The sequence below is a fragment of the Benincasa hispida genome, chromosome 6 (assembly GCF_027475165.1).
Source record: "Benincasa hispida cultivar pf3 chromosome 6, pf3_genome.v1.1, whole genome shotgun sequence".
NCBI lineage: Eukaryota > Viridiplantae > Streptophyta > Magnoliopsida > Cucurbitales > Cucurbitaceae > Benincasa > Benincasa hispida.
Window position 1 is genome coordinate 748500 of NC_143483.1, and position 16000 is coordinate 764499.

General features: G+C 36.2%; 1 long non-coding RNA gene across 1 annotated transcript; it reads left to right on the top strand.

Annotated features, from left to right (window-relative positions):
• The first annotated feature begins 11354 nt into the window (after positions 1 to 11354).
• LOC150035322 (uncharacterized) lies at positions 11355 to 15526 on the top strand. The gene is made up of 2 exons (XR_016530247.1): positions 11355 to 11792; positions 15249 to 15526. It is a non-coding gene; the product is annotated as an uncharacterized LOC150035322 (long non-coding RNA).
• The last annotated feature ends 474 nt before the right edge of the window (positions 15527 to 16000 follow it).

Below are 16000 nucleotides of genomic sequence, written 5' to 3' on the forward strand. Positions count from 1 at the left end.
GTTGGGCAAAAAGAGTACGCATATCTGCTAACTCAAAAGCTAGAGATGCGATAGTAGGTTGTGCCTGCAATGTCTCGCCAGCAACTTTTTGGGGTTGGGCAGAGGTGCCTTCACCCAAGTTGTATGGATCATCAACATGCGGCGGTGGAAGGGGAAATTGCGGTGATGATGTTGAAGGTGGTGATAGGGCTACTAGATATGCGGTTGGAGAATCTGGGGGAAGGAAAAGATTGGTCAATTGCTTAGGAAGGGAAGAAGAAGAAGGTTGTGTGGGAAGGCTTGGAGGGAGAATTATTAAGGGTAAAGGGTCCAAGGGTTCTGAATCATGCGTTGGTGAGTCTTGGACCTTTTCCTTTCCCTTATTATCTCTCTGCTGTCTCTTCGGCTTGGGCTCTTGTGGTGCATTCAAATCAATGTTGGGCCTCTTCAAATGGAGCTCAGGGTAGTGTGGTGAATCTTTGAGGAGCAATCTCAAAATCTTGACGTTTATTAGGCCGTGAACTTCTGCCATTGGCTCTTCATCAATGCCCACACCCAGTGATAGGCATAAACTTGAAATCATCCATGGGAAGAAGTACTGCCCCCTTATGTGCCCCACAAAGCCTCTAAGATGCCTTGTGATCAACTGTCCTACATTGATTGGAATGTCGCGTGTAATACAATATGCGGCCATGACGTGATCCCTCGATACTGTCTTGTCATGCGTTGTTGGGATTAGTCGTCATTTGACCAAATAGACCCAAAGCCGTGCCTCAGGAAGCAGAGTCTTGAACGCCAGGGTCCTGATGCCTTTCAATGAAACCGTCCATTTAGTGCTCGGTTGCGTTAATGCTCGTAGTGCATCTTCCATCATCTCTTCAGTGGGATCATCAATGATTTTGTTGCCCGGTGCATCCGGATTATCTTTCATCTGGTATAGTTCATTGATGTCCCTTGCGCTGAAAGACACCATTTGCACTTTTATGGTCACCACATCCTTGGTGCCATATAGCCGTCCATGGTAGAAGTCGCGCACTACCTTTGGAATGACAATGGCTGGGCACTGGAAAAATGTGTCCCATCCATGTTCTACGATCACGCTCGTGATCAGATCTGGTAGTGGCGTTGGCGTAGGGAAAAAGCCCATCTCCATCAACAAGTCATCAGTCTCCTTCTTTCTTGATGGACGCACCTTTGCCAACGCGGGCTTGCTACTCTCTACGACTGCTTTGCCCTTTTCCTTGGCCAATGCAAGGCGGGATTGTTGCTTTTTTTTTCTTTCCTATTCATTGCGCTATTCCTCCTTCTCTCGTTCGACAAGTTCTTTTCCTTTCTTCTTTCTTAAGTGCTGCATGTTTGCTAGCCGCTTCTTCTTCTCCTCTTATTTCTTCTTTTTCTTATCTTCTGCCTCTTCTTTCTCTTCTGTTTCAAACTCTTTCTCGAACTACTTAGAGGCCAATAATAGGCACTGTTCCTCTTCAAGTCACCTTATTTCTTCGATCCTCGAGATTTCATTATTGCGGTGCACCTCCTCATCTTGTAATCTTCTTCTTCTACCACTTTCTGCGATGATGAGTTGGGTTCGCGCCATTTTTTCCTGCTTCTCTTCCTCCTCCTTTCTCTTCCTCTTCAGCTCTTCTAATGCGTTAATCAAAATTGGAGGGTCAACGGCTGACTCTTGCAGCGCCGCATCAAGGAGGTAATATCTTCTTCTTCTCCTTCTTCAGTCGTAACCATTTATGTTATTTCAAGTTGCACTGTTTCTCTAAGTTGTGCTGATTCCCCCTTATCCTCCCTTACGAAGGTGGATTCTCTGTCCTTCTCTAGGCTTATAACCTTCTTCTTTCTTTCTTCTTCTTTCTTTAGGCGCCTTTCCTCACGCCTACGCTCTTTCCTTTCTCCCTTCTCTTTCCTCTTCCTTAGCTTGGCCTCCTCATCTTCTTCATCCCACTTCTCTTTGATTTTCTTTTCTGCTTTGCGATGATGGAATGGCTCACCTTCTCCAACCTTCTTTTCTTTGTTCTTCTTTTTCTTCTTTTTCTCTTCTTCCACCTCTGGTTGCTTCTCTGCCGTGACTTTCTCCAACGCGACTCTGATGGGTCCTTCATAAGATTCTACTTGCGTAGTTTCCTCAGGATCCTTTATGGCCAAAATGCTTCTCCTTGTCTCTTCTTCCACCACTTCTTCTGTCTCCTCCACTGTTACCTCCTCCGTAAGCAGTGGTTGGTTCACAACCCCAGCCTCAGGTAATCCTCCTCTTTTCTCCAGGTTACTCAGAATACTCCCAAACACCTCCTTGTCATCTTGCCTTTTCTTTTCACTTTCAATGGAGACTGTTGGTGTTGGGAGTGGGGTGGTCTCAAAACTTTGCCCCCTTTTAAATAGGACTAGCCTGGCTGCTAGAAGGCTTCGTCGGGGTTTTCCGGCAATTCGAGGAACGGAGTGTGGTTGGGCAGCGAGACAGTGACTGGTAGCCAGAAATGCTGCCTCTCGCATGGAAAGTTAGGCTGATGAAGGTGTTAAAGGTGAAGTAGAAGGCTGGGAAGTTTGATCTGCCATCGATTCTTAGTGAAAGGAAACTGGAAAATCGGTAGGGTTCTGGGAAGAAGAAAGCTCGGTATGCAGGAGCTAGGGTTTCAGATTGCAAAAGAGGCAAAGTAATCTCACGGACGGAGAGGGGAGGGGGTGCCTTTTATAGGTTGGGCCTTAGTGGGCCCAACGCTATTGTTGCAGTGGTAGGCCTCGAGACACTCAAAAGGCCCGCCGTTTGCACTCCCTTCATTTATGAGGTATCAGAGAAAACGTTCTTTGCAGACTCGTCATTTCTTTGGAATACGGAACGATTGGACTTCTAAATTTTGCAAAAAGAATTATCTTTAATGTCTTATTCGAATGGACGCAAGGTAAGGATTTAACGCAATGAGTTCACCAATGCAAATGCATCTTCGCAGAGGACGGGCAACAACGCATGCATCCCCGCAACACACCCCTTAACTAAATGCATTTCTAGAGGATCGGGTGCACGATATTTTTACCAGTGCAACACTACCTCAACATAGTGCATTTCTACTAAGGATGGGCAAGGGACACGTACGCACGCAACACACACCTCGGCATAATGCACTTGGGCTGGATGAACCCAAAGTGTGTCTTGTTGATTCAATATGTGTTCATTATTGCAATGCATACCGGGTGTTGATTGTTTTATTTATTTATTTATATTTTATTATTATTATTATTATAATTTTTTTTCTTCACCGCAAGATGCTTTGACTTGCGGTAATCATTTCTTCTTATTTCTCAATCATTCACTAGGTTAAAGAATAACGCATTAAATACAAAAAAGTTAAAGGAATTAAAGAAAACACAAAAATGAATGTAAGAGAGTTAATTGAAGAATAAATTCATAAAGTCATAAAAGCAGATTTAAAGAAGTAATAAATGACAAGGTTAAAAAACAATAAAGACAGGAATTTAGAAAGCGTTTAAACATAGTTTTGAGATATGGACCGGAAGATAATGTTCCCTGATTAGTGCAATCCACATCTTTGCAGGCGGTCCAACTTGCCTGCCCAATGTCTTCAAGGACATTGCTCCTTTCCATGAAATCCGGAGGCTTTAGAGTTGCTGGGTAACGTTCCAGGTGCTCTATTTCTAAGTTCAGAAGCTAGTTGCCCCACTTGAATCTCCAAATTTCTAATTGATGACGCCTGCACCTGCATCACTACATCATTTTTATCCATGTATTGCTTGAGCAGGGCCTCCAATGTGCTTCCAGAGGTGTTTGAAGATGAGAGTTGTTGGTTGTGCGATTGCCTTTGTTGACTGTGATTAGAATTGTGGTGAAAAGGAGGAGGGTTTCCCCGATTCCCTACATTGCCACCTTAATGGTTGCTTGGCCCTCCTTGGTTAGGATTCCTTCCCCAACCGAAGTTAGGATGGTTCCTCCAACCAGGGTTATATATGTTGCTGAAAAGGTTGTTCTGGATGGCGCATACTTGCTGGACGTTCGATGTGCACATGTTGCCGCATAGGCCCCTCCACAATAATGCAACTGATTGCGGCCACTTGAGCCGACGCAGTGGGTTGTGCTGTTTGTTGGGAGATGGCTTCTTGATTGATTGCCATCGATTGGAGAAATGAGGTCACTGCGGCCATCTGAGTGGCTAGCATGGTCATTGTCTCTGCAGGGATAATGGCGGTTTCATTTCTTCTTCCTACAGAGCCTCTTCTCCGTATCCATCATCGACCCAATCATCCATGCTTCGCGAGATGCGGTCAAGAATGACCTTGGCCTCAGTATACGTCTTATCCATAAAACCTCCTGCCGCGGAGGCGTCAGCAACAACCTGCGTTGATCTGTTTAGGCCATTATAGAATGTCTCCATCAGGATGCAATCGCGTATCTCGATATGCGGGCAGTTCTTCACCAGTCTACTAAATCGCACCGAGGCGGTGCTTAGGGTCTCATTGTCCATTTGTTCAAAGTTCAGCACATCTTTCTGTCGCCTTGCGTTGACAACGGGAGGGAAGAACTTCTTCATGAACCGTTCAATCAGCTGATCCCATGAAGTAATCTCATTTGGCTCCAGTGAGTGAGCCCACCTCTTGGCTTCATCCCTCAAGGTGTAAGGGAAGAGATATAATCTAATACCCTCAAGGGTAACGCCAGGTATTGAGAAGTTGCCGCACATCTCGACAAAGCTGGTCAGGTGACCATGTGGGTCTTCACCTTGCAGACCCCCAAATTTCCCTATGTCTGGATCATTTGGAGCATGACTGGCTTGATCTCGAATCTTGCATTCTCCTCGACCATCGACCTTGAAATTCCATGCAAAAAATCGTACAGATTGGGCGCCGCATAGTTCTTCATTGGAATGTTACGATCAGCAGCAAGGAAAACTGGATCTTGTACTGGTCGTACTGCCCCTTGATTTCCTGTGGGAGCCACATTGTCATTATTATCTGCCATATTAGCTACTTTCTTTCGCCTCGCTCGGTTCTGTCGTGCCCTAGCGCAAAATGTACGCTCGATCTCTGGGTCAGCTTTGAATTTTGGTTCAGTCCCAGTACTCATAAACTGTCAGACTGCCCTCCCATTGAACAACCAGTATAAAGAGATCTGTCGTGCAAAATATCATAAACATACTAAACAATAACCGTTAACCAATCCCTGGCAACGACACCATAAACTTGTAAGCGCATAATGCGATGATGCGATGATATGTGATACTACTTCTAGATGTATGCGTTATTAACGAAATGTTTATAGTATGCTATGTGTTGTCACAAGTTTCCTTGTGTTGAAACCAAGTATAATTCCACCGCAAGTTTCTTGGAGTGATCCGAGGTCGAACACAAGGATTGTTTTAGGTTAATTATGTTACATTCGTGATATATACGACCGGGGGTTTTTCAATTTAATAAAAGTGAGGTTTGTACATGCGATAAATTAAAATCATGCGATAAAGTAAAATTGCAATAAAATAAAGTTGTGCAGTAAAATAAAGTGCAATAAAAGTAAACCTAAGCTATGATGATACAAGATATAGGTTACATGATACGTGATACTGAGTTTGAGACTGACTGCGAAGATTATACAAAGAATCGTGTTATGCGGTGGCAAGGCTTTATGTACGAAGCAGAAAGAGAAAAGATAATTAGTACAAACATCGCAAGTTCATTAATTGCGTTAAAGATATAACTACGGTTCCGCTTTCCCTTGACGTACACCTCTCGGTGATCAGCCGTGTTCCCACATCTCTATGATGAAATAGAGATGAACGTAATGAACGCAAGGTTGTTTCCATCTCTGGAAGTACTTCTCGTTTTAGTTAACGCATTCTTCTAACCTTCTCTCGATAGATCAGAATGACATCTTCACTTCTGCTCTCACAGGTGAAGATGCCGTCTAGCATGCTTTAGCTAAACATATTCATTTCTTTAGCACAAATTAATTTACTTTTTTAATTCATTCTAATTACCAAGGGACTAAGAAAACATCATGGAGAAAGAGATTAATGGAGGAACGGAAATAGACAGAAAGATGGAGATGAAAATGATCATGACATTTAATTATAAAATCAATCGTCTGATACATGGTGTGAATGATTTAGAGTAAGAAGATGAGATACAATTGATGATAGAGATAGAAAAAAATACAGAAGAGTGTCAACGTCTTGATACAGATCTGGATGGAGAAATTGTTTGCTGGGGTATGGAGTGAATGGAAGAAAGAGCTTCCCTCTCAGGCTTGCTCGTCTGGTAGAGTTGATCTAGGTACAGAGCTTCATGGCAGGGATTTGGAGTGATTCTCCTTGAGACTCACCTCTCGGCCTTGCCTCTTTTCTTCCCGGATCTTCTCTGATCAACACTCAGATCATTCTCTCTCTCAATATACAAATATCAAAATAGCCTCGTATCAAGTATATCTTTTAGTGAATTCTTTGAGGGTATTTATAGATGAATGCTTTGACTCTCTTCCATGTGGTTCCCCACTTTATTTTTATGGAAATTCCAAAAATGGTGGAATAAATATTCCTTCTGTTATGCAATCAATCCGTCGAAAATGCACAACTGTTAGTTGTACACGTGTCAAAATCCTCCGCAATTGTGTTGCTCATTTGCATCTTTCAATCGTGTGCTCGCATGCGGTGTTGTTTTCTATTACCGCATGCGGTTGGAGTTACGTTGACCGCAAAGCTCTTGATCGATTGTCGCATGCGCCGTTATTGCGTTGATCATCTATTCATTCCTGAATGATGGGCGCAATGCGACATAGATGCGTTAATCTTTTTTTCTCTTGAGCCATGAATGCATACGGTGACTTGATTTTCTGCAAAACAAAGTTGAAATATTCTTTTCTACCATTGCAATGGTGTTAGTGGGTGTATTGACGACAATTTATAATTCTTGCATTTCTTAGCACATTTCCATACGATTGACGCAACTTTCGTCTCTTTTAACCGCAATATCTAAGTAAGGCAGCCTAAATAACTTGTATTTCTGTAAGTTATCAGGAAGAAGGATTCTTTTCTTACTTGGTGGAGTCATCATGTTCATTTTTCAGGTGAGTACATTTTTTCTTTAGGTTCTTTAGTTTTATTTAATTATTAAACTAATGAATGTTATTTCTCGTTCTTCAAAAGCATTTTCTCTCTTGGTTGTATTGATTCTAATAAAAACTGTATTTGTAGGTTTTGGTGGCCATATTTATCACTTGAAAATTTGGAGTTTCTAGTGAGGTTGCTTATCTACCCAAATGGTATGTGGGTATCGTGGTGTTGTTCATATGTGTTTATGTTCAAGCCTTTGCATGGTCTTGGGGACCTTTGGGATGGTTGGCCCCAAGTGAAATCTTCACACTTGAAATTTTGTACTCAAAGTGTAACGTCTCAACGAACATGTTCTTTATCTTTTTTGCTCAAATCTTCTTCACCATGCTCTGCCATATGAAATTTGGCTTGTTCTTCTTCTTTGCTTTCTTTGTGGCGTTGATGACTTTAGTCATCTATTTCTTCTTAGCAGAGACAAAAGGTACTTCAACTGAAGTCATGTCATGTGTTTGGGGACAGTGTTGGTTCTGGGGTAGATATATGCCCCAACAACTTGATAAACTCCATCCCTAAGTTTAGGATTTGAAGTCCCAACCTTTATAACTGGCACTATTTTTTTCTTCTACAGTCATAGTATTTGTTTATGATGTTAGCCTTTCCATTTTTGGCTTTTTTTTTTTTTGGTTATTTCCAAACTTTTACTCTTGTTTATAGTTTTATTCTCATGGAATAAAATTTCTCTTCCAAGTTTAATTTCTATTTTCTCTGTTTTTAATGCTACCATAGATTTTTATGATGTTTTTCCGGTGATAGAATAACATAATGCTTACATGTAAATTTTTAAAACTATTTTGCTCTGTAAATTCTCAAAAGGCTTTTATTTATTCAAAATATTTTCACTCAACAATGGTTCTTTTTTAAATAAAAATAAACTTGGACGGTTTGTATAAGACGAAATACGGTAATTTTTTTTAAAAGAAAAAAAGAATAAATCAAAATTTATCAAAATATCTTCAATATTGAAATCAAATTTATACAAATTGAATGAGTTAATTAATTAATTAAAAATTTTGAACTGATTAATCCAATCATCGAAATATAAGGAAATATATAGAGAAACTCAAATATAAAAAGGGAGCAAAAAGAGGGGAGAAAATAAAGAGAAAAAAGAAGATCAGTTTAGTTGTGTTTGAACTTTGAATATAAAAAGAAGGATAAAATCCAATCTTTAATAATTTTATATAATTCTACTGTACCAAATATTATATCAAATATCTACGAAACGTTTCAAATATTTAATTCATTTCTATTTTCACGAATTTCTAAATTATCCAAATGCTTTTCAAGACATTCACTTGTGATTTTTAAAATTTTAGAAAAATCAAATTGTGAAAAAAAAAAAAAGAGTAAGATATGAGAATTATATAGAATCTTAGTGTTAATCTGTCTGATAATTTAACAAATGAATCTCGGTGTTAAGCTGCACGAGAATTCACCGAGAAAGCTCAAATATATAGAATCTCGGTGCAATCTGTCCGAGATTAATACTGAGATTTTATATGTTTTCTGTATCTTACCATATATATTTTTCTTTTAGAAAATTCAATCTTTCCCAAAATTTAAAAATTAAAATGCAATCCCTTGATATCTATCTATAAAAGTTCATTTGATAATTGGTAAATTCATTTGAAAGTTATAAATTGGGTTAAAGATGAGAAAAAAATACTTGAGATTTTGATATAATATTTGTTAAAGATAACTGAATTTGGAAAAAATTCGAAAATATATAAGATTTGATATAAAATTTGGGAAGAGTACGTAACATTTTAAAAATGAGTATAATTTCGGTGTAATCTATCTCAAATGTACCGAGAAGGCCCAAAACTATTGTTAAGTAGAAGAAGTTATTTTTTTAATAAATCTCGATGGTCAATCTCGTCCGAGATACTGAGTAAAACTATTTGAACGAGTTTTCAAAAAGCATGCAAGTTTTGTAAAATGAAAACTTTTCAATGTGTTATTTATGACAATTTCTATTTAAATTAATAAATAATTCTATGGTTTTTACACAAGTTAACAACTGAACATATCACTTATTTATGTTATATATACGTATTGGCAATTTGTTGTTTGTTTTTATGTTTATTAGACTTTTTTACGATGTAAAGGAAATATCGATTCACCATTCACGTTGATGTCGAATCCATAAAAACATGAAAATACTAACATATTGATGAAAATTTAAAAATATAGTTAGAACATGAAAACATTTTCTTTATTTACTGTATATCAAACTAAAAATTCTTTTTCTAAAAACAAAAAAAAAAACCTAAAATTTATTACATTTAATTATAACCAAAAGTTTTCGATGTTTTTATTTTTTTTAAATAACCAATGCTTTCCTTTCCTACAACTATAAGGCTATAAGATAATTCTCTCGGAGATTTTCTACAATATTGATTAAAATTAAAAATTTGCCCAAATAATAAATATGTTAAATTATAAATTTAATTGGAGAAAGTTGGAATTTAGTCCATTTACTTTATATATAACTATAATTTAGTCTCTATAATTTGATAAAATTATTTAAATAGTTCCTATGATAGACACTATTTATGATGTTTCATCAAATTATAAGGATCAAATTCTAACTTTTATAATAAGAAAAAGCTAAATTTTAACTTTATGTTAATACTGGAGATCAAAATTGTAATTTAAGGTAATAAATATTAATTCAAAATTTTAATAATAAACAAATATAAATGATGGAAAATTAACTTTGTTGAGGGTAAAAATACTAAGGGTGAAGTTGATAATGAAATATAAAAGGGTTTATATATGATTGGTATATATTTATCGGCTCAGTTGATCGGTTCAAACTTTGAGGCACTGATATTTTCCTTTTGAGACGCACTTCCCTATCATTTCCCAATACCCTTTGGACTTGGTCCCACCTATGGGCTTTACGTTTTGCTTTGAGCAATCCTTAATAATTGTTATTAGTTAAATAATTTTAAATGGGGTAATTGTTGCGAGCGATACTTTTAGGATTAATAATAAAGTATATAACAACATTTTTAAAGAATTGCAAATATAGAAAAATCTAACCGTGATAGAGACTCCTATTAGTGATACACTTGCCATTAGCAATATGGTCTAACTCTTATAGATCATGAAAGTTGGATCTAAATTTTGCTATATTAATATAACTTCAAATTGTAAAAGTTTCGTAACCTATATATTCTACCTTTATAAAAATGAAAGGCTTTCTTCTAAAAATTTTCATTGTCAACTTGAGCTCCATTTCTCTCAAGTCTTAGTTAGTTCCTCTCATTTCTCACCTTTATAACCAATATTGAGTAACTACATGTCACATTTAGGAAGTATAAGATACATATATGTATTGAATGCATATTTTGAATCTTAAGTTTGAGTTCGCCAGAATTGTGAATTTTTTCATAAAAAAGTAAATGTTAAAAATGTTTGAATAATGAAACATAAAATGCTGAACGAATATAACTTTTGTAAATATTACACATGATATTTTTAAAAAAATTATAAAGATAAATCGAAGTAAGATTTTTGTGCAAGTTTTAAATTTGATATAGGCTACATCTTTTAAAGAAATTTAAGATGCTTATTAAATTAAACTATATTTGGTAGATTTAGATATGTTGAATTGTTATTTATTTTACACTACTATCTTTTTTTGTTGTTAATTGTTCAACTTGGTCCAAGAAAAATACACGTATATATATATCTACAGTAGATGATATTCAAAGAGAGACAATATAACAACTCTGACGGCAACAATCCGCGGCCAACTCCGACGACTTCTATCGACGACCATCTTCGACTACCACCATCAACGCCAACTTCCACCACCAACTCCGACGTTGACCATCTTTGACCACCCTTGTTTTAAATTATTAATTCATAGTGTTTCATAATTGTCTTATTATAGTAATTTGACATTAATAAAATAATTTTAGTATATAGAATACTACAAAAAATTTTATCTGTTTCGATATTTTTTTTACCGACGCATTCATTTTTGTTGACATGGGTGTATTTATCTCGACGAAAATTTAATGTGTCGGCCAAAATAGAGTAACATGTACATTTTTTTAAAAAAATTATGCCGACGAAAATTGAAACTTTTCCCGACAAAAATATGTATGGAGAAAAGTCTTTAAAAACCTCATATTCTCTTTCCTCCCACTTTTCTTTTCCCCCCAATTTTTTCCTTTCCTTTTCTTTTTCCTTTCTCTTTCTCTTTTCCCCCTTCTTCTTTCTCTTCTCTTTTCCACATACTGCCGACCCCCACTCCACCCTTTTTTTCCCCAATTTTCTTCTCTTTTCTGGCCAAACCCAACCTTTCTTCTCTTTTCCGGCCAGCCGAAACCCCTACCCCCCAACTCCCCTCCCCTCCATCCTTTCCCTTTCTTTTTCCTCCCCAGCCCCAACCCCCTCCTCTCCGTCCCCTCCCTTTCTTTTTCCCCCATCCCTAGCCTCTTCCCCTCCCCTTTTTTGTCCCCCAGCCCCCTTTCGACAACCCCATCCATTTCTTTTTTTCTTTTTTTCTTCGATTTTCAGTCGCTCACCCTCCCCACCCATTTCGTTTCCTTCCTTTAAGTCCCCTACCGATTAAAATCTCCCCTCATTTTCCTATTATTTTCCCTTTCTCCCTCCATTTTTTACACAAACGGCCACCGTTCTAATACCGAATGCCAACGCACGGTGTCGCACACTTCTGTCGTACGCACTGATCGGTTCTTTTTCTCTTTGCTTTTTTCTAATAAATGTTATTCATAGGTTGTGTCTGTGTTATTATTTTGATAAATGGTTTTGTTTTAGATTCAAATTAGGATATTCATTTGTTTATGAATGAAATTGTTATTCTATATTTGATTTGTATATGGATGGATATAATGAAGGATGAATTATTTGTGTATTTTGGTTTTAAGTTTGCACATGAGATTCATTTGTTAAGATTGAAGTTTAATCTTTCCTTTTTATGGATATAATATGCTTTAAGTTTTATGAAATTGCTAAGGATGTATAAAGAAAATTAACTAAATTTCACACTTTTACTTGCTAGTGTTAAATCATCGATTGACCTGAAAAACTTAAGTTGATAGGTAAATGTAAATTGATATCATATCATTTAAAAAAAACTTTAGTAAAGAGTCGTTTTGTTTGATTGATTAAAAAGATTGTGAGGAAAAATGAAAACATGAAAAAAAAATTAGAAAATGGAAAACATTTGACCCTTTAGCTTTTATCAAATAATGTTCACAATCGTAAACATTTGACCATTTTTCCTTACTAATGTTCTTGTCACATGCTTGATGCAAACATACCATTTTGTAAAGTAAGAAGGAATACTAGAAATGTAGTGATTTTTTTCTTGTTCTCATCATAAAGACCAAAACTTAGAGATAATGGAAAATCTCCTTCATATAGCCAAAACTTAGACATGCTTTATTCATTTGGTTCAACGATGAATAAGGATTGGATTAAGCTTAGAGTTATATTCTCAAGAGAGTACACTGACGGAGTTGTAAAATTCATGGAAGTGGCAAAGTGTCATGTAATGGAAAGGGGAAAACGAGATGCCCGTGTAAAAATTGTCAGAATTCAATGTCTCAAACATTAGATGGAGTAGAACGACATTTATTTGCTAATGGAATATCTTCTTCATTCAATGGATTTATCATGGAGAACCAGTAAATTTAGCTCAATTTCAAAGAGTCAGGACTTCTTTAGCTCCTTCCGCGGATGATGGATTAAGGGAAGAACCTATTGCACACAATGATGATGATGAGTTGTTCAATCTTTTAAATGATTTGCAAGGACCGATGAGAAAAGGGGCATAGGATGAAAATGAAGAAGGTTTTGGAGATGAAATGCTTGAGAACATCGAACAAAGGGATACTTCAAATATTTTTGAGGAGATGATGGATGAAGCATGTACCCCGTTGTACCCTAGTTGTACAAAATTTTCCTCATTGAACTTCTTGGTGAGATTGATGCATATTAAGGTTCTTAATAATTGGAGTAACAAATCCTTTGATATGTTACTAGATTTGTTGAAAGATGCCTTTCCAACTGGTGCATGCATACATAGTTCTTTTTATGAAGCCAAGAGGAAAGTACGTGACCTAGGACTAGGATATGATTCTATTAATGCTTGCAAGTATGACTGCATTCTATTTTGGAAAAGATATTCTAATTGTCAAAGTTGTCCAGTGTGTAGTGAGTCTTGATACAAAATAAAGGATGGCAAGAATAAGAAGATCCCAAACAAAATTTTACGTCATTTTCCATTAATACCGAGGTTGAAGCAATTGTTTTCATCAAAACACATTACTTCTGAGATGTGATGGCATAAGGATAAACGAGTTGAAACCAATGGTGTGTTGCGACATCCAGCTGATGCTGAAGGGTGGAAATGTTTTGATATAGAGTTTCCTGAATTTGCTTCAGACCCAACAAATGTTCGATTAGCCTTAGCTTTCGATGGATTTAATCCATCACGGGCCACATGCTATATGAGTACTGCATATAGCATGTGGCCCGTGATGCTTGTTCCTTACAATTTGCCACCATAGAAGTGCATGAAGGAATCTAATTTTTTCACGTCTTTACTTATACCAGGACCAAAGTCTCCTGGAAAAGAAATTGACGTCTATTTACAATCACTAATTGAAGAGTTGAAAGAGTTATGGACCAATGGTGTGCATACTTACGATTGCATGAGTAGGGGGTACTTTTAGCTATGTGTATGTTTGTTGTGGACCATTAATGAATTTCCTGCATATGGGAACTTGTCAGGATGGAGTACCAAAGGTTATTAAGCATGTTCCATTTGTAAACAAGATAGATTGTCGTTTAAGATAAGAGGAAAAATCTCTTTCATCGGTCATCGAAGTTATCTTCCAGATAACCACAATTGGCGTAAGAGTAAGCAACATGATGATAAATTAGAGCGTAGACCTCCAATTGTTGTAATGAATGGAATGAGATCCTAGAACAAGTCAATACACTAAACTTTCCACTACTAAGTAAGCATCCATCCAAATGAGATAAGAAAAGAAAAAGGACTATTAATTGGACAAAAAGAGTATATTTTTTTAGCTCCCATACTGGTCTAAACTAATATTACGACATGAGTTAGATGTCATGCATATTGAAAAAAACATATGTGATAGCTTGCTTGGGACTTTGATGAATATAGAAGGAAAAAAGAAAGACACGACAAATGCCCGTTTGGACCTTGAAGATTTGAATATAGAGAAGGACTTACACTTACAAAAAGAAGGATCTAAATTTGTAAAACCACATGCAACATATACTTTTACTACAAGTGAGAAGATAACTTTTGTAAGTTCTTGAAATCAGTTAAGTTTCCTGATGGGTTTGCCTCAAATATAGCACGATGTGTTAGTGTGAATGATGGAAAATTATGGGGATTAAAGATGCACGACTCTCATATTCTACTCCAGCGAACTTATTCCTATTGGTGTTCGAGCATACTTACGAAAGGATGTGTATACACCTATTGTGGAGTTATGTAAGTTTTTTCATGATTTATGTGCGAAAGTAATATGTGTCATAGACTTGGACCGATTGCAATAAGATATTGTACTCATATTATGTAAGTTTGAAAAAAAAAATTCCACTAACTTTTTTTGGATTTATTTGTAAGGATCCGAGAGTTGAGTTATATGCTTTTAGGACTATCGAATGACGGGTTTAGCCTTGAAAGAAATTTAGGTGGATTTAGAGGGGAAGGATCCACTTCAACGCTTTCTATGTATTTGTTGCTACTTTGTGGTTTAAATGGCCTTTAGGTGGAACTAGGACACGTTCGTAGCTTGGAAGGGGAGGGGGGATGTATATGTTGTAATTTTGTTTTAGATTATTTATCTTGAAACCTAATTGTGGACTTTAAAGAAACAATTTCTTGGGATCTGATAGTTGTGGAGGTTTAAAGGGCATTTATCTATTTGTTTAAGTAGATTTACGACATGCTTATAATGTGGGGAGGGGTTCGCGTCTTAATTATAACCATTTTAATCATTTTTTAGATAGTAAAATCGTTGTTTGTGGTGTTCATGTTTTAATTATGAACATTGACAACTTGTTTGTAGCTTGAGAGAGGGATCATTCCTCATAACCATTTTAAACATTTTGTTTTTCCTGTTTCAGGTTGTTCTTGTAATTCTTAAAGATCAATTTTTTGGAGATTCCAAGAAGATTTTGTGAGATGATTACTTAGTTTGCTTTAGTATCTCACTTATTTTGGCTTATGGTATTTTGGCTTAGGGAAGATTGAACTTTTTTTTGTATAGGAGATTTGTAAGAAGTTAGAAAAACTCAAATATAATTGTATGTATAGTTTTTATTTGTAAAATTTTATAGCTTGTGTATTGAATATTAATAAAGCTTACTTTTGTTTATTCTCAATTGATTTGTTTGAAGATTAATTTTTGTTTGTGCATAATTAGATATTAAGGAAATAAAAAATTGGTTATTTAATTGTTACAAAAAATATATAAAGTTATAAACAACTTACGCCGACGCAAATAAACGTGGGCAGAAATCTACATATTGAATTGAAATTTTGTTGATTAGGACTATGCTTTTCTCAACGCAAATTATATTTTGTTGGAAAAAACATATCTTGACATAAGCAATTGTGTTGCCAAAAATCGTATTTATGCCGACAAAAATTGTTTTCTTTGAGAGGAACTTCTTCCGACATGGTATTATGACGATTCTACCAACGTAAAAATATGCGTTTTTAATATTTTGTCCAACGTTTTTTTCATGGGAAAATGTGAAAATTCTTGTATTGGAAAATGAAACAAATTTGTATATAAAAAAATTACTTTTCCAAACACATAATTATTTTTATTTTAAGCAATTTTATCAAAATAAAAATGACTTTTGAAAAAACA